Source organism: Symphalangus syndactylus, chromosome 5, assembly GCF_028878055.3.
Source record: "Symphalangus syndactylus isolate Jambi chromosome 5, NHGRI_mSymSyn1-v2.1_pri, whole genome shotgun sequence".
Classification (NCBI taxonomy): domain Eukaryota; kingdom Metazoa; phylum Chordata; class Mammalia; order Primates; family Hylobatidae; genus Symphalangus; species Symphalangus syndactylus.
The window spans coordinates 149955877-149978356 of record NC_072427.2 but is presented as its reverse complement, the minus strand read 5'-3'; the positions used below and the strand labels follow the sequence as shown (position 1 = coordinate 149978356).

Below are 22480 nucleotides of genomic sequence, written 5' to 3'. Positions count from 1 at the left end.
ACAGAAAAACATTAAACAGATTAAATTTAATAGAGTTTAATTGAGCAAATAACAAAAATTCATGAATCAGTCAGTCCTCAGACCAAATAGGTTCAGAGAACTCCAGGCTGCAACATGGTCAGGTAGCATTTATGGACAGAAAACGGAAGGGAGGGGCAGAGCCCAGTTGATGGGTTATGGCTTCATTTGTCTTATTTGAGCATGTTCTTATCAGTTGGCCTCCTGCAACTGACTGGAGCTCAGCTGCAGAGACTGGCTGAGACTCAGTTATCTGTTATAAAATTATACTCCCAAGTTAGGCTTGCAGTTAGTTTCCATCCTACGTTAGGCTGAAGTTAATTAAAGAGCGACTCAACGTGCAGAGGCATTGTCAGACCAACTTTAATTTAATTTAATTTAACAATAGAGTGGTTAAGTGTATTGGGGCGGGGGGGGTGGTGGGGGAAGATCCAACTATATGCTGCCTACAAGAGAGTCACTTCAGCTTTGAAGATACGTATAGGTTGAAAGTGAAGAGATGGAAAAACATATTCCATGCAAATGGTAACCAAAAAGGGAGCAGGGTGGCTATTCTAAAATCAGATAAATTACACTTTAAGTGAAAAACTGTCACAAGAAATAAAAAAGTTTTATCCTACATATAATGATAAAGGGATAAACTCATCAAAAGCATATAACAATGATAAATATAAATGCACCCAACATTAGAGCACCTAAATACATACAGAAAATATTTTAAAAATTAAAGGGAGAAATAGACAGAAATACAATAATAGTAGGAGACTTCCATACTCCACTTTCAACAATGAATAGATCTTCCAGATGGAAAGTCAGTGGGAAACGGTGGACTTGGACAACACTATAGATCAAATGGACCTAACAGGCATGCACAAAACATTCCATCCAACAGCAGCAGAATTATGCACACACAGAGCATTATGCAGAATAGATGGAGACATCACACTACCTGATTTCAAAATATTCTACAAAGCAATAGTAATCACGACAGTATAATACTGGCATGAAAATAGACATATAGACCAATGGAACAGAATAGAGAACCCAGAAATAAATCCACTCATTTTCAGTCAATTGCTCTTTGACAAAGTTGCCAAGAATATACAAGGGGGGAAAGATATTCTTTTCAATAAAGTGTGTGGGAAAAACTGGATATTCACATGCAGAAGAATAAAATTGAACCATTTTCTCACACCATATACAAAAATCAACTCAAAATGCATTAAAAACATAAAAGTAAGATGTGAAACTACTAGAAGAAAACATAGAGAAAAAGCTTTTTGTCATTCATCTGGGCAATGATTTTTTGGATATGACCAGAAAAGCACAGGCAACAAAAGCAAAAATAAATGGAATTGGGTAAAATTAAAAAGCTTCTGGGCTGGGCACAGCGGCTCACGCCTGTAATCCCAGCACTTTGGGAGGCCGAGGTGGGTGGATCACCTGAGGTTAAGAGTTCAAGACCAGCCTGGCCAACATGGTGAAATGCCGTCTCTACTAAAAATACAAAAATTAGCTGGGCCTGGTGGCAGGTGCCTGTAATCCCAGCTAGTTGGGAGGCTGAGGCAGGAGAATCGCTTAAACCCAGGAAACAGAGGTTGCAGTGAGCTGAGATTGCGCCATTGCACTCCAGCCTGGGTGACAAGATCGAAACTCCATCAAAAAAAAAAAAAAGCTTCTGTATAGCAAATAAATAATTGACAGATTGAAAGAGGCACCTATAAAGTGGGAGAAAATATCTTCAAACCATACATCTGACAAGAAGTTAGTATTCAGGCTATAACAGAAACTCAACTTAAGGCTGGGTGCAGTGGCTCATCCCTGTTAACCCAATACTTTTGGAGGCTTAGGAGGGTGGATTCCTTGAGTCCAGGTGTCTGAGACCAGCCTGGGCAACATGGTGAAATCCCATCTCTACAAAAAATACAAAAATTAGCTGGGCATGGTGGTGCATGCCTATAGACCCAGCTACTTGAAAGGATGAGGTGGGAGGATCACTTGAGCCTGGGAGGCAGAGGCTACAGTGAGCCAAGTTCAAGCCACTGCACTCCAGCCTGGGTGACAGAGTGAGACTGTCAAAAAACAAAACAAAACAAAACAAAAACAAAAAACAAAACAGCAAAAACAAAAAAACAAAAAAAGCAGAAACAAACAAACAAAAAAACCCACAACCCCCCAAAAGAAACAACTCGACTCAATAGCAAGAAAACAAATGATCTGATTAAGCAAATAGGCAAAGAACTTGCATAGATTATCTAATTCCAGAACCTTTTTATCACCTCAAGAAGACCTCATACCCATTGGCAATCACTGCTAATTCCCTTCCTTCTGCCCTTTGGGCCCTGGCAACCACTCATCTTTTTGTGTCTATAGATTTTCCTATTCTGGACATTTCATATAAATGGAGTCATGCAATATGTTGTCTTGTGCGTGTGGCTTCTTTCCTTTAATGTCTTACAGTTTATTCATGTTGTAGCTTATATCAGTACTTCAGTCTTTTCTACAACTAATAGTCCATTGTATGCATATAGTACCTTTTGTTTACCTCTTCATCTGTTCATCCTTTCAGAAGGATCTTGGTACTAGTCTGAGCTGAACTTGAAAGCTACAAACAATGAGTTTTTTTTCCATCTCCTAACATAGTAAAAATCAGCGTTTTAGGAAGATTATTGTGGTGGGCCCATAAAGACCAAATCTACGGTGAGGCAGAGATGGAGGATGATGAAATTTGGAGCCTCATTCTATTAAATTGGAGAGAAAAGTCAAGGTCACCAAGGGAATCTTTGTGCAAGAAGCAGACTCATTCTCATTCTCTCTCTCCTCTCTCTCTCTCTCTCTCTGTCTCTCTCTCTCTCTCTCTCTCCCCCTGCCTGTCTCCAGTTCTGACCATAAAGCCGTAAGGCCACAGGCTTTAAAGAGTGGCTATCCTGGGGTTGAGGGCCCAGTGGTGGTTTCAACCTTGTCTCATATTTCTCCTGGCAGCTCTGTTGAAAATCAGCCAACCACACTCCTTCCTGGAACATACATCGCTGATAATTGCCTCTTGCACAATTATCTGCCAAACCCAGTTGTTAATGAAATGAATGATTTAGTTATCCTTGTTAGTAATGGTCCACACTGCACAAAGACCCATTATTGTATCCATGAGGCTGGCAGGAGTGCCGGCCAAGGCACCTGTGAGCGATTCTTAAAATTAGCTCTCTTACCAGCTTGATTGGAGAGGAGAAGGCTGCCAGTGGCCACAGGGGTGCAGCCTGTCCCCTGCATGGTCCCTACGATGCATCAAGAGCTGGGAGCATCTAGGGGCAAAATAAGAAATGAGGCCAGGACTGAGCTCTTTGTTTGCCAATTTTGACCTGCAAAGCCCGGGGCTGCTTCCCCCCAGCACAGGGGAAGGACAGCCTGAAGGACGGTGCGGACATGCATCACGTCAGGTTTCCTTGGGTCCAGGGAGCAGCTCGGCTGACTGGCAGATGAGGTAACTTGAAGCATATTGGGGTATCCTATTAATAAAACACCTCTCCCCATCACACACCATGGCACAGCTCCTCCCCCTCCCTCAACTCCTCTGCCAAAGAGAACATCTTTCTTTTGCTGGTAATACTAGGTTTTTGCTCCCCTCCCTCCTTGCTCCCCAGAGTGGCTGTACAGTACTGCTCTTTCGTTTCCTGTTAGGCCCCATCTTCCTCTAGTGCTCATTCCTGCTGCTTTTCAAGGGAAGGGAGAACACGAGCAAGAGAAGTAGACACAAATGGGCATGACTGGAGCAAGTAGAACTGCTCAAGGTAAATAGAGACATAAACAGAGAAAGTAATTTGCAGGACATTGTGTTAACACACACAAGAATGTGTACACACACACACACATACACACTTGCACATACACATTTCATCTTGTCTTCTGGACGATGACATTCGGGAATAAGTTCTTCAGTTTGGGAAATAGCTGCCCAGAGTTGTGACTGAGAAATGTGTTTCAGCTTAAAGAGACTAGACTAACATGGGGTTAAGGGACTCTTGCGAAATGAGCAGAACCAAGTGTGCATTGAGTGTGCACAGAGGCAGGTATTAGAGGCTGTGTAACAGGGTGGGTAGTCTGTGCATTGACCTGGCTTCACTCCTTTGACTGGTTGTGACTCTGCATAAGCCATTTAATCCACAGCAAAAGATAGATGCTTGAAAACTGCTTTCATACATACAGATTTATTCATGTTGACAACCTCTGCATGCCACTCAGTAAAAATTTCCAGGCTACTTGCAATAGTAATGAAACAGAAGGATAAACTAATTTATGTCAGAGGAACATAATATGTAAAAAATATAATAAAATTAAAGGTGAGACTGGCACCTGAAAATCTCTCTATTATGACTCAAAAGCCTACTCATATGGCCCTGAGAGGTGTGGCCCTTCCTAATTTTGACAGTGAGAAATACATCACCCTGGGTCCTGATAGAGAGGACCTGTGGAGGCAGAGGGCAGTGCCCTGGTTAACACCCCTCCAGGGGAGAAGGAGAAGACCCCATTACGACTGCTATATGACTGCTACTTCCCTTGCGGAAGATGGCAGGGGAGAGCAGCACTCCCGCCAGTACAAGCCAAAGTACCGTGGCCCAAATTATCCAGCTTCATCTTCACTGTCTATACCAGTCATGTTCAACGACTTATAAAAAGCAGTGATACTCTTCTAGTCCAATAAAATCTTGCACAAGCACAGAGAAAACAGGGAGGGTGGGTCACTGTTTCAGAGGGGGAAGGGCTGACCATTTTCTTAGGGCCTCTCTTTCCCCACGCGGAGACTGGTGAGGCTGATGAGGCACCTTTGCTCTGAATCCCAAGCGTCTGAAAACCCCTTGTCCGATCTAGGTGAAAGGATGGATATCAGAAAGGAAGGAGGGAGGGGAGAAATAGAGGAATGAAGGGAGGGAGGAAAGAATGTTGGTTTTTATTGCCACTTGCGCGGGAGTCTTGTGGGAGCCAGTGGGGAAGTTGTTATTTTGAATCGGGTAAATTGGGGCTTCCTCTTCTTGTTCGTCAAGACCACTTTTTGGCTCTTTTCATCCCAATAAAACAAACCATGATACACTAAGGGACTGAAGAGACACTACAATGCACTTTTTAAGTGTCTGGGCTCCAAACCAAACTGCCTGGGTTTGAATCCTGGCCCTGCTACTTATTGCTGTGTGATACTGGACAAGTTACTTAACATCTCTGTGCCTGTTTTCTCATCTGCAGAAATAGGTGCTGATAGTACCTACCTCGTGGGATTATTGTGAGGAGAAAATGTGTTGGCATGAGTAAGACCTTTAGAATGGCGTTTGCCACGTGGTCTGGGAATAAATGTCAGCCGTCATTATGTTGTGGGTACATAAATACACTACTCCTTGCAATGTCAGTTTTTGCTCACACAATTTCCAGCCCTCTGCCCTCAGGTGAGCCAGCCTGTCTCATCTCAGGGCCTCACGGTGGCTTAGCTCACCCATCAGTGGGAGCAGGTGGCTGAGCTGCAGCCAGGGTTCTGTGAGCGTGGTGGGTTGGGGAGGGAAAGGAATGAGGTTTGGAGTCCTTTTGTTGTTTTGCTTGGGTCAGAAGGAGTCTGTGGTAGCATGCAGTCATCATCTTATTTTACAGCTGCAGGATGTTGGTAGACAAACTTCTCCCTAATCTATATGATCTGTAAGCCCAAAGGGAAATAGGGGGCGGTCACAGGAGCTCGGTGGCCTCTGAGAAAGAGCACTTGGCTATGGTGCAACTGGCCTAAAATTCATAGCCCCATTCTCTTGATCTGAGTTGCTTCTGGGGGATGAGCGTGGCACCACAGCGTCTCAGGTGCTATACAGGGGACTTCCCATGAGTTTCCCTTATCAGTTGTAAGATGCTGTCTATACAGGAGGGGATGGTTTTATGAAGACACAGGGGACAGTTACCAGCAGATTGATGGCCAAAGCTTTGAGCTAGATGGTTTTCATCTTCCTGAAACATCACCCTAGGGTTTTCCTGATGTTTCCATCAATCTGTTAAGTGCAGTGTGTGGTCGTGTCCCTCAGGGAGTTTCCCATTTACTCTGGAAGACCAAACTTACAGGCTACACTCTGGGTGCAGACAGTGCTAGTCCTGTGGGGAGTTGGGAAAAAGGAGTGGGAGGCTTTGCGGCCGAGGAGGGGCTTCAGGGCAGCAAGGACAACGGCTGGGTTTGAACAGTCAGTGGAGAAGGAAGTGTGGAAAGGCCAGAGAAGTAGACATGAATGTGTGCATGCCAGAGAGGGCAGGCAGACAGGGTTCATGGAGGGGGCAGAAGCAGCACATTGATCTCTGCTTCTGCCAGAAGATCAGAGGGGATATCAGGGGGGTGGTCTGGCCAGAGTAAGGGCAGCCTTGAAGCCCCAGTGGAATAATTTTGACTTGATTCTATGGAAAATGACATACAACAGTGTAGGAGGGCTTGTCTTCTAACTGAAACCAGCTGGGAATCTTTCCCAATAGTCCAGGGCAGGGCAGAGAGAGGGCCTTTGGCAGCATGTGCAAATGCACATGCATGTAACCAGTGTGTGTGGCCCACCGGGCTTCTAAGCCTACCGTTACCTCTTCTAGTTCTTCAAATCTCTTAACCCTCTTGTCTGTGAGCATGAACAATCCGGGGCTTACACAGACAAGACCACAGTGTGCCATCTTGTCAGAAGGAGAAACTGAGGCACTCTATTGTAAAGAAGCTGGTTCTAGGACCTGCCCTTGAGTCACTGTGTAGTAAGACCCAGTGTGTGGGCTGCCAGGGCCCTTCCTTCAGGGATCTGGCTTCTAAAGTTGTTTTTTTTCCTGTATCTCATAAAGAGGGAAAGGATGTGCCTAAGAGAGGTTATTTGGACGAATGGCCATTTTAATTGCCTCCTATCAGGCACAGGTGGATAGAGGCAGGTGTGGGAAAGAGGGTTGCCTGGACCTGGGTTTCCCAGTCCCCCATACTCCTTGGCCTATTGTTGAGAGGGAGCTAGAGGAGGGGTGCGGACTTAGCAGATTAAGAAAGATAAACGCTTACTCTTTAACAGTGGGAAAGAGGGATGGAAGAATAAGATTGAAATCTGTGGCAAGAGGACTGGCCTAGCCTGGTGGAGGCAGGAGAGGCACGTGTGCTCTACATGCCCATCCAAGTCTCTGGTAGGGTGGTCCTTGCTCTGAGGGAAGAGTGTGGGCCACAGGCCACAGGGATGCTCTGAGGATGTGGGTGCTGCCCATCTTGAAGTTTCTCCCCACCCCTCTCCGGAGCTGCTACCATTGTCCTTTGCCCTCGGAGTGCTCTCCTCCCACCCCCACTGCCTCTTGTTCTCTTTCTCCCTTGGGCCATTAGAATGGCAGGGAGCCCAGCCAGGGCCTGGACGGCGGCCTCAGCTCCCTGTTCTCAATAATTGTGTGTGTGTGCATATGTGCATGTGTACGTGTGAGTGCCTGTGTGTGTGCGTGCGTGTGTGTGTAGGGGCTGGGGCTGGGGTCAACAACAGATCAGAGCACAGGAGTAGAGAGCTTCTGGGAGGGTGGGGTCACCCATGAGTCACGTCCTACACCCTGGAGCCCAGAGGACCCTTCGCTCAAACCCACCACCAGCTGGCAACACCGGAGCAGCCAGAGCCGCTTTCTTCACTGCCCAGAGGAGCCTGGGAGAAGCCAGAGGTGTAAGTCAAGCTATGGAGGACTGGGCGTGGCTGAGCCCCATGAGAAGTGGGAGGAGCCAGGGATGCTTAGGAGGGGCAGGCACTGTGCAGCGAGAGAGGAGGGAAAGGGGAAGCATTCGTGTCTCTCTGCCCCCTGTCTCCCTCCTGCTGCATAGTAGCCACATCCATGTCTCTTGTACCCTGCAATCTGGAGGCCACTGCCAGAAGCTGGAAATCCCAAGTAGAGCAGCAAAAGGTATGAGGATTGGCACGAAGTGATGGCCAATGGAGGCTCCCCAAAGTGCATGGAAGGTGGTGGTCAGGTCTAAAGGCAGGAGTGCTGGGGCAACCCCATAGCTGGGGGTCCTATGGGAGAGACTGAGGAACTTCAGTCTGTGGACTCTCAGGCAGCTGTGTTACTGAGGAGGGGAAGGGGAAGTAGACGGGGTGGTGGTTTGAACAAGACCCAAATCCTGCTTCTACTTATAGGTGCTCACAAAGGCCAGTGCCCTGGAAAAGCTCTGGAATAAATACACCTGGGCCTTAGAAAGCAGAGGGAGGAGACAGTGCCATCCAGTGGGAGCTTTCATTTGTTTCCTCAGCCAGCCTCTGTGTCAGGGTTTTTGGGAACAAGGGCTGGATGAACAAGGCCTTGGGAGTTCCTGTGGGGAGGGACTGGGAGTGAATGGGCGGTGTGGCTGGCCCGGTGGTCACTTCTCCTCTGCTTATCTAGGCTTGAGGTCGGATTCTTGGCTCCTGGCACATTGCCACTCCCTGCCACCCTCCTCCTTGTCTTCTGTCTTCTCCTGGTGGCATCAGGCCTTGCTTCGTGTCCCAACAGGAGCCTCTGGGGCTGGCACAGCCCTCACTGCCTGCAACCTGGGCCTGGTGGTTCTTCTAGGGTGCCTCTCGGAGGTAAGGCTGGTGGGCTGGGGTTCCTGGAGAGTTCTAGGATATTTCTTGGAGGGGTGACCAAGGGATAGATGGGACCATGATATTCCTGCATAGAAAATTGAAAAGGCTTCTTGAAGGGGTCACACACAGGAGCTGGGATTCTGTGAAGTCTTTGGCTGCCCAATCCCTGTTACAAACTTCCACTCTTCGTTACCTTACATGACAGAGTGTAGGTCAGTGGCAAGCCAGAGTGGAATTCCTTATCCCTCCCACCTCATGTGGACCCCAGTCTCCTGTTTCTACCTGGGCTCTGTTCATCTCTGCCTGGTTTTCTGATCCCCAAATCTGGTATTCCTTCCAGACCTTGCAAGCAGTCATGCAGCAGGTGTATATCAAATACATGCTTCATGCCAGGCTGTGCTTTGGCCTGCAGAATCCCTGTGGGATAAGGCCCCCCGCCCTCCAGAGGCTCACGGTCTAGGGGGGAGACAGGTGTGGGCACAGGCAGTTGCAATGCAGTGTGTGTTGAGTGGGCAACGGAGAGGATGCATCACGCAGCAGGGGCAGGCAGGTTGGGCAGCAGCCCGGTCTCTGGTCCAGGGGTGAGGGTGTCAGGAAAAGCTTTTCACGGGTGGTAATGATCATCACAGATGTGTTCCCATGTTGATTACAGGCGAGGAATTGGTGTCGGCACTTTATGAGGATCGGCTCATCTAATCCTCATAATAGCACTGTTTGAGGCACAGAGGGGTTAAGTAACTTAGCAGGTGGCAAGGCACAGAGGCAGCGTGCAAACCCGGCACCCTGACTGAGCAGCTTGCAGCCTCCTCCTCCATCTCTTCTGCCTGTTGGTGAGCTAGCAGGGAGGAGACAGAAGAAGCAGGTCCGGACAGCCCCACCTCTTCCAACTCCTCTTCGTCTCTTCCTTTCTCATTGCCCAGCTACAGTGCATCCTCCACCCTACTGACACAATCGTCCACCCCAAGCACAGGGAGGATGGTGCCACTGCCTGCTAGGAGCCTCTGATGCTTCTATCCCGCAGAGGCTGAGGCTGCCCTTCACGGACACATGAAGCCCTCTGGAGTCCTCTCTGGCCCCGTCTTCCTGTCCGCCTCGTGTCCCTCTACATGCTCTCGGCAGCCTTGCACACCACGCTGAGCCAGCACAGGCCTGCTCGCCAGCCCACACAGCCATGCTGGGCAAGTCCTCAGGCCTGGGCACATCACCGATTTTCTGCCAGAATTGCTCTTGTCCCCCAGTCTCCTGACAAATTCCTGCACATCCTTTAGATTCAGGTCAGCTGTCGCCTCACAGGAAGCCTTCCCTGACTCCTCTACGGCCAGGTTATTTGTTTCCTTGCTTAGCCATTCCCAGCTCTGGGTACAGTCCTGGACTCTCTGAGGTGGGCTGGAGCCACTCCACCCACGGGTGAGCACCAGGTGTGGGTCTCCCCACAACTTCATGTTCAGTGACTTTGTGTGAAGTAACTTGAAGTCCCTCCACCATGGTATTTACAATCCATAGGGATTGACAAACCCTGCAGACACCTCCCTGACCTTAGGAGCCTATTAAGGATATACTGACTCCCCACTGACTGTTTCCTTTCTCCAACTGTGTCACCACTTTCATACGTGTCTTTCTCCCCTCCCAAATGGCAAGTGCTTCAAAGGCAGGGCCTCTGTCTTATTTATCTGTTTAAAGACAGACCCAGCATACTGTCTGGTAGCACATGACAGCTACCAATAACTCATGAGACGTGAGGCCTGCCCTAGATAATTTGTCATTTAATTATGGCAACCAGGGATTCTCCTGCCACCCCAATCCCTTGAAAACTCTGCCACGCCCACGGTCAGCTTCCTGCTCAGAAACCTCAGTAGGTCCTTTTGCATATATGGCCAGAATGCCAAGTCCCCCAAGGTAGAGGTTTGTATCTGTTTGGTTTTATCAATGGGATCCAGTGCTCAGAACAGTGCCCAGCATGGAGAAGTGCTTAGTACCTTTCAACACATTATTGTCAAATAAATCAATAAATGATAAAATTCAAGCTCCTTACACCAGCCTTCAAGACCCTTTATTCTCTATTCTGTCTCTCCACCTCTATGGCCTGCTTCTCCTTCGGTCAGAGCTTCCACGCCAGTCCTGCTAATCTCCTAGTTAGCCCCTCAGGTCCAGGTACCACATACTCTTGTCGCGGCATGAAACTCCCACTCCCTCCCCTCTGTCTGCCCAAAGCCTCCTCATTCTTTGATCCGACTCCTGGAATACCTGCTATTTTCTACACTTCCTCTAGCACCAACCTGTAAGGTTAGGATTTTTTTCTACATCATCAGCCAGGCTTTGAGCTCCTTGGGGCAGGGCTGGCGTATGGACCGCCTTGGTGCCTCCAGCACCTATCTCAGGCTTTCACCCATAGTAGGCACCTTAAGTGGGGTTGTAGCCTATATTTGCCCACATTAAAAAATCAGAGACCAGCGAGATGTATGCAAGTTGCCGCCTCTGATCTCGCCACCCCGTGGAGTTTCTTTTTAGCAGTTGTTCACCAAGTGTCAGCAGAGATTGCATTGGGGTGGTGGTGTTCAGGAGCCCGAGCCAGTCGGGGCTCACCATGGTGGCAGCAGGCTTTATGACTTGGTCTTTTCCTCTTTCCTTTTCCTCTCAGGTCGAGGCCACCCCGCTGCTGGCTAACTGCAGTTACTTCTGCCAGCCAGTGGACTACAGATGGAGCAAGCATGGAATGAGGGTATGGCAGGGAGCAGGAAGCAAGCCTGGAGAGGGTTAGGAGAAACAGCTTCATAACAATCGGAGGTCAAGGAGGTATCACCTGAGCCTTTTGATGAGAGGCAGGGGACTGGCTGGTTTTGGAGTCAGATAACCTCAATTTGAATCTCAGCCCTGTCAGTCACTCGCTGTGTGACTCTGGGTGGCACACGTAACTCTTCTGGGACTCAATTTTCTTATCTATAAAATTGAGATAATAATACCTGTTTTATAAAGTGAAATGATTTAAAGAAGATGGAATCAGATAATATATGATCGATAATATATGAAAGTGTTTATTTAGCACAGGGGCCAGCACACACTGAGCGGTAGCTGAGCGGTAGTGATTTCACCACTGTTAGCTGTTCTCTGTTGCAACTGGAAGCAGAACAAAAGGCTTCCTTATAACAAAAGACTCTAGCTGAAGCCTGTCTCCAGGTAGCTGAGGCTTGTCACCAGCTGATATGGATGTTGAGTCACTGGATGTTGGTGATGGGCTCATGTCCTGTGACTCAAAGTATGATCCTTGGGCTGGCAGCATCAGCATCATCTGGGGGCTTGTTGGAAATGCAGAATCTGTGCTCCACCACGGGCGCACACTCATTAAGAATCTTCTTTTCAACGAACAAGATGCCCACATGCTCATTAGATTCCAAGGTTCTGGGCTGGGGCGCATTTGGAGAGTCCTTCTGTGGTCACTCCAGTAGCTTCTCCCCTTCTTTCCTGTGCTAACAGGCATCTTTCTGGAGACAGGTAGGCACTGTGGAATCAGCGGTGCGTAGAACAGTGAGGATTTGAGGCTGAACCCAGCCCAGGTGGGACAAGCCGTGGCACCAGCCGGACTGCAGTCTGATGGAACTTCCCCTTCCTGCCCAGCAGATGGCGAGCATGTGCTGCTGGTGCCTCTTTCCAAAGGATGTTGAATTGCTTGTCAGGTAAGACCCCGGACCCATGGGCTCCTGTACATCCGCCAGCCAAATCTGGGGTGGTGTCTGACTCTGCCAGCAAGAATGCTCTCTAGGTTTGCCCAGGCAGCCATGCCAGAGACTAATTTCAGAGTAAAGCCTTGGTCCAGTACCTGGCTGAGGGAGGATGCTCAGCCACTGAGGTAGCATTCCCTCCTGCCGGCTCCCCTGGTCCCTGCTTTCTATCCACAGAAGTAGGAGTAGGCATTTGCCCCATTAGTATCCAGGTTCCAGGTAAAATTAAAATGGAAAATTAAATTTTAAAACTGACATGATATAGCAAGGGTCATCAGACAGCAAAAGCCATCCTTCCATGTTAATGAGAAGAAACCTTGCTGGTGAGGCCAGGGGGCTTGTGGGATTAAGCAGGGTGGGGCAAGAGCATAATGTTGGTGTGGTTGATGATGAAAACAGGGGGCTCTTTCCTCTCGGTCTCTTGCCAAAATTGTCTGAGCAGAGACCACATGGGAATGTGTTGTGTGGGTGTCCGGATCTTGGGCTGACTGTTCAACACCTGAATTCTTACCCCGGTGCCCTGGGGGGAAGGATCGGACATTGGAAAGAACCCAGTCTCTGAAGCCAGACTGTTCTGATCCCAGTTTGGCCACCTATTAGTTGTGTGCCTTTGGGCAAGTTACTTAACCTTTCTGTGCTTCCTGTTTTTGTTTGTTTGTTTGTTTTTGTTTTCTGAAAAATAGAAGTAGTAGAAGTACAAACTGCAAACAATTATGTGGTATTTAAGTGATTATTTTATACACATAATGTAGAACAGTGTTCTCTTCCCTCCTCTTCCCACCACACATCCCTGCCCGGCATCTAGAAGACCACCTGAAGCTTTCACACTATGAGACCTTAGATCCTGCGAGGGTTTGAATTTCAAAAGCCTCAATTAAAGCACACAGTGGGTCATAAATTGGTGTTTGACTATTGTTATTTCCCTTTAGTTTTAATCTCTCCTTGAGTAAAACAGGTAGAATTACCCTCTCCCACTCTAACGGGTAGTTGAGGCCCCGGGAGAAGTCTGGAGACAGGAGACCTCCAGAGTTGATGCCGTCTCTTCCCCCTCTCCAGGTGTTCTTTACTTTATGAATGAAGCCAGAGCAGCCCACCTTCCTGCATCTCTACCACCATGGCACCATGCCCTGTGATGGGTGGGCTGGAGTCAAATACGTAGCAGACAGCCAGGTAAGTGATGCGCGCCGTGGAAGGTCCTGCTCCAGGCCCTTGTAAGGCAGGTCTGCTGGGCTGAGTCCTAGCTCAGGAGACCTGCATCCCTGGAATATCATGGCTGGTCTCTAACTCTTCCCTTCCCTGAGGCCATGAGACCAGGCCTCTTCCCCCATTTGTCCCTGCGGCTCCTCAGAGCTCTCGGGCTACCCCTCTCTGGGATGCAGAGGTGGCTGCTGGGAGATGCTCATTGCCATCAGCCTAGAGAACACAAAGGTAGTGGAAACTTTCTCATTTAGCATCTCAATGACTCCAGCACTCCATCATCACGATCTCAGATGGCTCATGCCAGACCTCTGCAGGATAAGGTCTTTCCAGGGATTCTCTGTAGAGATTGCAGAGGTGCTCTCTGCAGCTTGGAGGATTGAAACATCAAAGAGAACTCCCACACCACAGCTAAGCCCAGCTCCACTTACTTTCCTTTATCTCCCCACATCCCACTCTGCAGCCTTCTTCTTAGGGATGCTTAATTCTTTGGTCTATGTCTTCAGGTATCTGTATTATGGACTGGCCAGGTTGTTGCCTCCTATGTGGCCCTACTTCTGGTGGAAACGATATCTTACCAACCTACAGCTGGTAAGGAGATCCCATTGGCTCCAGGGGCCTTGGCTGAACCCTTGGTTCTATTCTTGGCTTGTCAGTCTATACCAGTGACTTGGCATCTGCCCATAAATAAGCCCTCTCATCCTTAGATCTTCCTTAGCTTCCTAACTTGCAAGGGCCTCGGTAGCCACCTCATCAGATCCTGGAACCAACCCTAACTCACTGGCACAGTGTGGGACTTTGAGCAAGTGGCTTCCATGCTCAGGTCTCAAAGTCATTATCTATAAAATGAGGGCCTTGGCCAGATGACCTCTAAGCATTAATATCCTGTGAGTCTGTGATATCTGATTGCACCCTCCAGGTGCCTGGATATCTTGCAGTTTTGGGAGCACCACTGCCCCCCCAGATGGTGATGACAGCCTAAAGTGTCCCATATGGGGCTCTGGATAGACTGAGTTTATCATCAGGGCCACCATGACATGGCTGGATGGGGGAATTGGGGAAGCCAGGACCAGGAGAAGGGTCAAGAAGATTCTTGGGATCATGGGGTGGAAAAAACTGACTACTCTCCCCTCTCTTTCTTCTCACGCTTTCTTTTGCCCAGGGTCAGTTTGTGGCCACTGCTGCCCCATCTTCCTACAGTCTCCTCACCAAGTGCCCCTTCCCTGTTGGGTTCAACACATCTGTGCTCCTGTAAGCCCTCAGCCTCCTCGTTCTCTTCCTCAACTTCTACCACCAGACACACCTGAGAGGCAAACAAGAGAGGCTGAACTAGGGGCAGGACACAGGGACTGAAACCAGCACAGCATCCCCACAAAGAATTGAGTGGAAGGCAGCATGGCTTCCAGCTTACTGGTGCTGAGCAGATTCCTCTGGGTCTCCATTGTATCCTCTGAAGGAAGGAGGAGGATTGCCTTCTGTCCAGATCTCAGGATCAAACAAATAAGTCCAACTTCCTGTTCTCACTTCAGTTAGAGCACTTCTCATGTGACTTTGTAGCTTTGTGTGCATCTCTTTCCTCTACTAGACCTAAGCCCCTCACGGGAGGGACTCTCTTATTCTTGATGTTCCCCACACCTGGAATTTCAATAAACATCTCAATAAACGTGTGTGTTTGGATCCTTGGATCCCATGACTGCAGTCATAACCTTGGTGAAGAAGAGGGCTGGGAGTAGGAAAGAGGTCAAGGTTGGCTTGATCTCTAATCTTATAGTGGGAAATTGTGATGGAGAATATTCTAGAGTGGGTGTGGGTCTGTTTGATTTCAGGTGTGTCTGTGTAAACAGTTAGCCCTGCATATATTTTTGTCTATTCACAACTGCCTGCATGTGTATTCATAGAGTTGTGTGATTCTATGTATGTGCATGGGGAGTGGGAGAGGGCCATGTGCACATGTCTGAATACTTGTTTTCAAATATACATGCATGTTTCCGTTTGGGTTTCTCTCTGTTTGTGTTGTTTGCCTGTCTCTTCTGTAAGTCTCTGAAAGTGCCACATTGGCAAATAAAAGCCACTGGGAATAAATAATTCTCCTGTCTTGATGGGAGACATGGAAGCCCACTGAGCAATCTCTGAATACATGTTCCACTAAGAGCTTCCAAAAATAAATGGGAAAAAAGGAGAAATGGGGCACACACATCTTCTTCACAGAGAGGGAAACTGAGGACCTGCAAGGGGTAATATATGACTGAGATACTATGGCAGAAGCAAATATTGGCTGAGCTGTTCAAACCCAGAATAGGATGGGTTTCTTGAAAGCAGTTTGCCTGGGAGCAGTCTCTATGTCTCCAGTATGATGATTTTTCTCCTTTATAATTGCTCTTCAGCTGTTTTTGATCCCCAGGTAAGTTCTTATTTTGCCATGCCTCAACAGTCAAGAAAATTAAAGAACTGCTGAAGGTTATGCAGTGCTATTTGGGGACTGTGTCTCCATCTGGCCTTTTAGTTAATCAACCCAAGGCCAGGCAAGGCTACATCCTGTGGACAGAATACTCAGAGAAAATTCCCTCTAAATTACGCAGGATGTGAGCACATTCCACACACTTTTCCATGCACTGGTTGAGTGCTTTTGGGCGGGGGGTGGAGGGTGGTGAGTTGCTTATTTTAAGGCAAACTTTTATATATTTTTTAAACACAGGAGTAAGGTTTGTTCATTTGCTTAGCAGTCAAGGGAAGGGAAAAATTAGTCACTTCACAGTTTAGCATTAATATTTGCCCAGTTCTTTGTGGCTGCCTCTGCCTGATAAAGCAGCGCAAAGGGAAATGATATGTTCCAGGTCACGTCTGAATGGAATGAGACTTTCGCTGGGGAGAGCCTATGCTAGGCAGTGTCCCAGAGAGAGTTTGGGGGGAATTCTCAATGGACAGAAGGCCCTTCATTTCTCTATCCTGTACTACTATGTAACAACTCCACCTCTGATATAGGAGTGCTTTGTAGGTATTGTTCATCAGTGTAGGTTGATTGTGTGAATATTATAAACCAAAGTTGTTTATATTTAGCAAAAATACCAAAATTCTTAACTAATATTGTAGACATTCATCTCTATGAACTGTTTAAGATAATGACAAGGAAGGGTGGTGGTAGACATTTAAGTATATAACATAGCAGGCTGGACTACTCCTCAGAGAAAAGAAGGCCCAGAGTACTGGGTGGGAAGGTTCCAGAGACAGAAGTAGGGGGCAGGCCCCCATCCCCTGTCTCCTGTGAGCTTCCAACAACTGACAGTTTGGGCTCCTGGCTATCACCTCATAAATCAGAGTACATCTAATTGAGAGATAAAAACCACCTCCCAGTGGCCTTCATTGCCCTCTTCCTGCTAAAAATTCTGTGGAGACCGCTCCTCCCCACCCTCCCCCATACATATTCCACTGTCCACTCAGCTGACCACATGTCCCCAAGAGCTCCTGCACCTGACCAGTCCTCTTGGAGCCAGGAATCAGAAGAAAAGATGATTTGATTTGCTCCTTTCCTACCCTCCCTTTCTCTTTTTCTTGCAATTCTCCGTAAACATGGAGGAACATCTTTCTAAAGAAGCAAGTGTTTGCATTTTGTCCTCGGTCTCTGAGTACTCTTTGGGCAAAATGTTTGTTACAAAGGAAATGGGGAGCTTTAATGGGGCTTTTGAAATTCAAACCCTCCCAAACAGGATTTAAGGTCGCCCAGTGTGAAAGCTTCAGCTGTTCTGTTAGATGCTGGACAGGGATATGTGGTGGGAAGAGGAGGGAATAGAGCACTGAGAAATAAAAGACACTGGTTTCAAGAATCTTGTATTTTAGTGGGGGTAGGGCATACAAAGGTGTCTGAATAAAATTAGGGAAGAGTGACTTAAACCAGCCATGTACAACAGCCATTATAAAGTTAGAGACACACTCGCGAGGGAGGCAGTTCTGGATTCTCAGAACATCTGAGCTTAGAATCTACCTTTGTCCTCTTTCTGGCTGTGGGAGGGATGCTGGGAGGTTCACATCATTTTTTTAGTGTGTTTTTCATGTATAGAATCAGGATAGGAGGTGCATTCAGCTCTAATAAATATACTTTGGTAGAATAATAACACAGTCATTACAAACCCTTCTTGAAAAATATTTAATAATTTAGCAATGCAATGTTAAATAAAAATGTAGGAAAATCTCTATTTTGAAAAGAATTATATATAAAATATAAACATGGAAATGTTCACTAGATGGTGAAATTATGGATGTTTTTTATTGTTTTGTATTTTCCTGTTTTCTACGGTGCCTATTTTTTACTCATAAAAATTTAATATTATAATGTGATGAATCCAGGATTGTTATTCTTTTTTTCTGATGATTATTGAAGTATTTATTTGATCTGCTAATCAGGTCTTCATTATTGACATGAATGCATACTTGACCCCACTGTTGACCTCTCATGCATTCGACACACAAATATTGGGGGTTTGCTGCCTTCTAGGCACTGAGCTGGGTCTTGGGGGTCCAGACACAAAGACCAGACTTGATTTTCATTGTAAGGACCATGTAAATGCTTACAAAGTAAAGCCTTTAGCCACATCCACTGCTCTAGGGAAAGTAAAAAAGCTAGTCTGGTCAGAGGGTAGGAGTGAAAGGATTTTGTGCAAAAAAGCCGAAAAAAAAAAGGTGAAAATGGGGCAGGTTGCTAATCTCCCTGAATCAAGTCTTCGTGTGGCAACCTCATTCTTGGGCTTGACGTGAACTCCCAGAACATCTGAAGCATTGTGGCCAAGTGTAAGTCTAAAACCTCTTCTTAAAAACCAATGAAATGTTACACATTTTAAAACACCAAAAGCAATGGCAACAAAAGCCAAAATTGACAAATGGGATCTCATTAAACTAAAGAGCTTCTGCACAGCAAAAGAAACTACCATCAGAGTGAACAGGAAATCTACAGAATGGGAGAAAATTTTTGCAATCTACTCATCTGACAATGGGCTAATATCCAGAATCTACAAAGAACTCAAACAAATTTACAAGAAAAAAACAAACAACTCCCATCAAAAAGTGGGCAAAAGATATAAACAGACACTTCTCAAAAGAAGACATTTATGCAGCCAACAGACACACGAAAAAATGCTCATCATCACTGGCCATCAGAGAAATGCAAATCAAAACAACTATGAGATATCATCTCACACCAGTTAGAATGGCAATCATTACAAAGTCAGGAAACAACAGGTGCTGGAGAGGATGTGGAGAAATAGGAACACTTTTACACTGTTGGTGGGACTGTAAACTAGTTCAACCATTGTGGAAGTCAGTGTGGCGATTCCTCAAGGATCTAGAACGAGAAATACCATTTGACCCAGCCATCCCATTACTGGGTATATACCCAAAGGACTATAAATCATGCTGCTATAAAGACACGTGCACACATATGTTTATTGCGGCACTACTCACAATAGCAAAGACTTGGAACCAACCCAAATGTCCAATAATAATAGAATAGATTAAGAAAATGTGGCACATATACACCATGGAATACTATGCAGCCATAAAAAATAATGAGTTCATGTCCTTTGTAAGGACATGGATTAAGCTGGAAACCATCATTCTCGGCAAACTATCACAAGGACAAATAACCAAACACCGCATGTTCTCACTTACAAGTGGGAATTGAACAATGAGAACACTTAGACACAGGAAGGGAAACATCACACACTGGGGCTTGTTGTGGGGTAAGGGGAGGGGGGAGGGATAGCATTAGGAGATATGCCTAATGTAAATGACGAGTTAATGTGTGCAGCACACCAACGTGGCACATGTACACATATGTAACAAACCTCACATTGTGCACATGTACCCTAGAACTTAAAGTATAATAAAAAAATAATAAAATAAACATTATGCACATCTAAGAACTAAATTTTGCACAGACCATGGACTCGTTCCATGTTAATAGGGAGGTTTCTTGGAGTAAGAATCTAAGGGATGTTAAGGAAAAAAAAATTAATCAAGGATATGTGTTAAAGCAAGATAAGGATGACTTTATTAAAGACCACTGTGAAAGGTATGGGGACCACTGCAAAGGCGTCTGGCTGTTGGGGAGAGAGATTGGGCTCAACTCTGAATATAGCACGGACAACTGGAAATATATAGTCAAGGAACAGGGTGGGAGGTCAGTGGATGGAAAATTACTAAAAGGAACATCAGGGTACGGGGCATTCTGGCTAAACTGACCTCAAGGACTCTGCTGAAGATAGGCCAGGGTGAACATACATCACCAGGGACATTTGAACTAAGGGCTCCCATTTTTTTTCTAGGAAAAAGAGAATGAGTTATTATTGTTTTTTATTATTTTCTCTTCTCTCTCTTTTCCATCAGTTCCCTGTTTCCTATCTAGCCCTTTAGGAATGCAAATATAACCTTTCCCCTCCCCCTCACCAGACATTCCCTGCAGGGCAAGTTCTTCTAACTGCATGCTCCAAGATAGATCTCTCCTCCAGAGCTGACAGTGCAGTTGCAGGCCAAAGCGTACCCTCCAGGGAACTGTCACCTCCAGCAGGTGGCCTGGAACGTCCACCCTCTGGGAATTGCCTGGAGACTTTGATCCACCGGAAGGGCATATCAAAAGCATGCCAGCTTGACCCCTTTTCCAACTTATTTCTGCCCGGGAAGGTATGACTCAACGGTCTGGTAGATAAGGCACCAAGCTTGCAGGAGGAACCCCTGCCCTTGCTCACTTTCCCCCTTACCTTGTAAAAGTGTCTGTTTTCTGCTCCAGAGGTGAAGCAGCACATTTAAAGGCAAGGAGTTTTGTGCCCCTTCCCCAAGCTCGCTTCGGAATAAATTCACTATTTTTGTACCAAGCCTTACTCTTGTTCATTGGATTCTGCATGTGGCAAGCAACTGACCTGCGTTTTGGTTACAGCATAGTGGAGGACGAAGAACCTTATCAGAAGTGGAGGGTGATCAGGTATCAAGAATGGGAGATTATTTGCTAAAACTAGACCTGGGAGTACACAGACGGACCTAGGAGAAGGTTCGAAGCCTGATTAAAGTTTGGCCAAGCAGAGACTCTTTGTCAGGGGAGGCCAATAACAGTCTTCACATCTATACCAACAGTACATTGATAGTACCAAGTGGTAGCTATCTTCGAGCTACAGCTCTATCAAGTTTCAGATGACCTTAATATCTAATGACCCTTATTAGTCATTGAACAAAATGCCCTCCATAAATGAAGAGACTTGTCAAGAATTAACATATTGACAGAGCTAGGGCTGGGACCTCGGCTTCTTGACTCCTCATCTGGGGCTCTGTGTCCTAATGGACTGGGTCAAGATGAAAATAATTTCTTCTTATAGGGCAGTTCGCACACCCTGGAACTGAATCCTATCTTGTAATGTAACTTATCCTACTAAAAAAATTGATATTAGGCTTCTATATTCTGCCATCCACCACCATCCAGTGTCTTCGCCTCCCCTCCTTCTTTTACAAATAGAGTGCTTCTGTGCCAATCAAACTTACCATTCAGTTCTCTGGTTGCAAAATATCAAGATGGGATGAGGATGAGATGAGGGGAAAAGGGAGAAGATGTAGAGGAAAGAAAGGTAAAAACAGACTACTTTTAAAAGAAGAGGAAAAAACGGTACGTATGCGTATTCAGATTCTCAAAGAGCCAAAAAGGAAACACAGGTGCGTCTTTCAGAGCTCCAGAATCAGATCTGAAGACAGCAGACTTCTAAAGACCGTCCAGCGGTCTCCACAATTGCCTACAGTCACGTTTCTGTAACTCATTCCTCATTATTGGCACCTCCTGGTCCTTCTGCTCCACCATTAGCTGGTTTCTACAACTGGCCACAAGGTCACAGATGATGTTTATGACTTTCTCCTCCACTCTATTGTGAATTTGGATGCTTTTAGCCCCGCCTCAGATAACAAGGATTCTTAGCCTAGTGTAGAAACACATTGCCTACATGTTCCCTAAAAAAAAAATCACTGTTACCCTTTAATTAGACACCTAAATGTGTATGACTAGTACCTCAGTATACTCTATGCAGCCTCTTTCGTTGAAAAGCCTTTGCAGGGATTGAATGTGGCACAAAATAGATGAAAGTCATAAAAATTTATGTTTTTATATTAGAGTTGAGAACCTTGTGGCTTGTGAATATGTGAACTCACTGTAAGTGGCTCGTCTAGGTTTTTAAACAATTGCTGTGGCGGCTTTGTAACGTGTCAAGTGGGCCAGGCTGAGATATGTTTCCCAGAATTCTTCTCCCTGCAAGTTCCCAGTTAGAGTGGGGAATAAGAGACAATTTTGCTTGAAATTTGAAGGACAAAAGTGAAGTGGCAGCCGTGTTAGTTTTCACTGTCAGGTGGGGCAGGTGCTTCTGCAGCTCAGGTACATTGTCAGTCATCTGTGACTCATGCCCTTGGGGTGGTGGCAGGTGGGCCTGCACATGTTCTGCTTTTCCCTGAATCCTTCACCAGCTTCTCTGATTCCTGGACCAGGTATGTGTTTTAGCTCCATGACAGAGGGAGCCACCTTCCCCTTTAGGACAAGCACGTCATCAAGGTTGGACGCAGTGAGGACAGAGATACGGGCTCCATTCTGCCCTGAGGGGCCCAGCTTGTCTTTGCCTTCTCCCACGTTACATCCACTTTCCCTTCTTTTTTTTTCTTAATTTACAAAAGGTAGGCTACGTTTATTAGAGTCACACACAGTTGACTGTCTCAGTGTGACTCAAGACCACAAAAAACCCATTTCTCCTTCACTTCTGAGTTCTGGGGTTAAGACCTAGACCAGCAGGTGTACTGCTTGGGGTCCGTTCACAGGTTTACAAGTTTTTCATTGAGGGCAATCTGTCACTGGGTGAGGTTGGCCAGGTAGGTCACCATCAACAGGTCATTGATGTTACTGCTGAGCATGGTCTCAAAGTCATCGGGAACTATTTTGGGTACTTGGTTAACCAGGCTCATCAGGAAGCAGCCTACTGACACCTT

At 46.5% G+C, this 22480-nt stretch overlaps 1 long non-coding RNA gene across 3 annotated transcripts; it reads left to right on the top strand.

Annotated features, from left to right (window-relative positions):
* The first annotated feature begins 452 nt into the window (after positions 1–452).
* Positions 453–15572, top strand: LOC129483502 (uncharacterized). Of its 3 annotated transcripts, none has more exons than XR_010120906.1 (7): positions 453–7914; positions 8392–8573; positions 11212–11292; positions 12063–12244; positions 13346–13459; positions 13993–14077; positions 14649–15572. It is a non-coding gene; the product is annotated as an uncharacterized lncRNA (long non-coding RNA). The 3 variants fall into 3 exon arrangements; XR_010120905.1 differs by having other exon boundaries at positions 12045–12244; XR_008658068.2 differs by lacking the exon at positions 13993–14077 and having other exon boundaries at positions 453–8573; positions 11212–11366; positions 12045–12244.
* The last annotated feature ends 6908 nt before the right edge of the window (positions 15573–22480 follow it).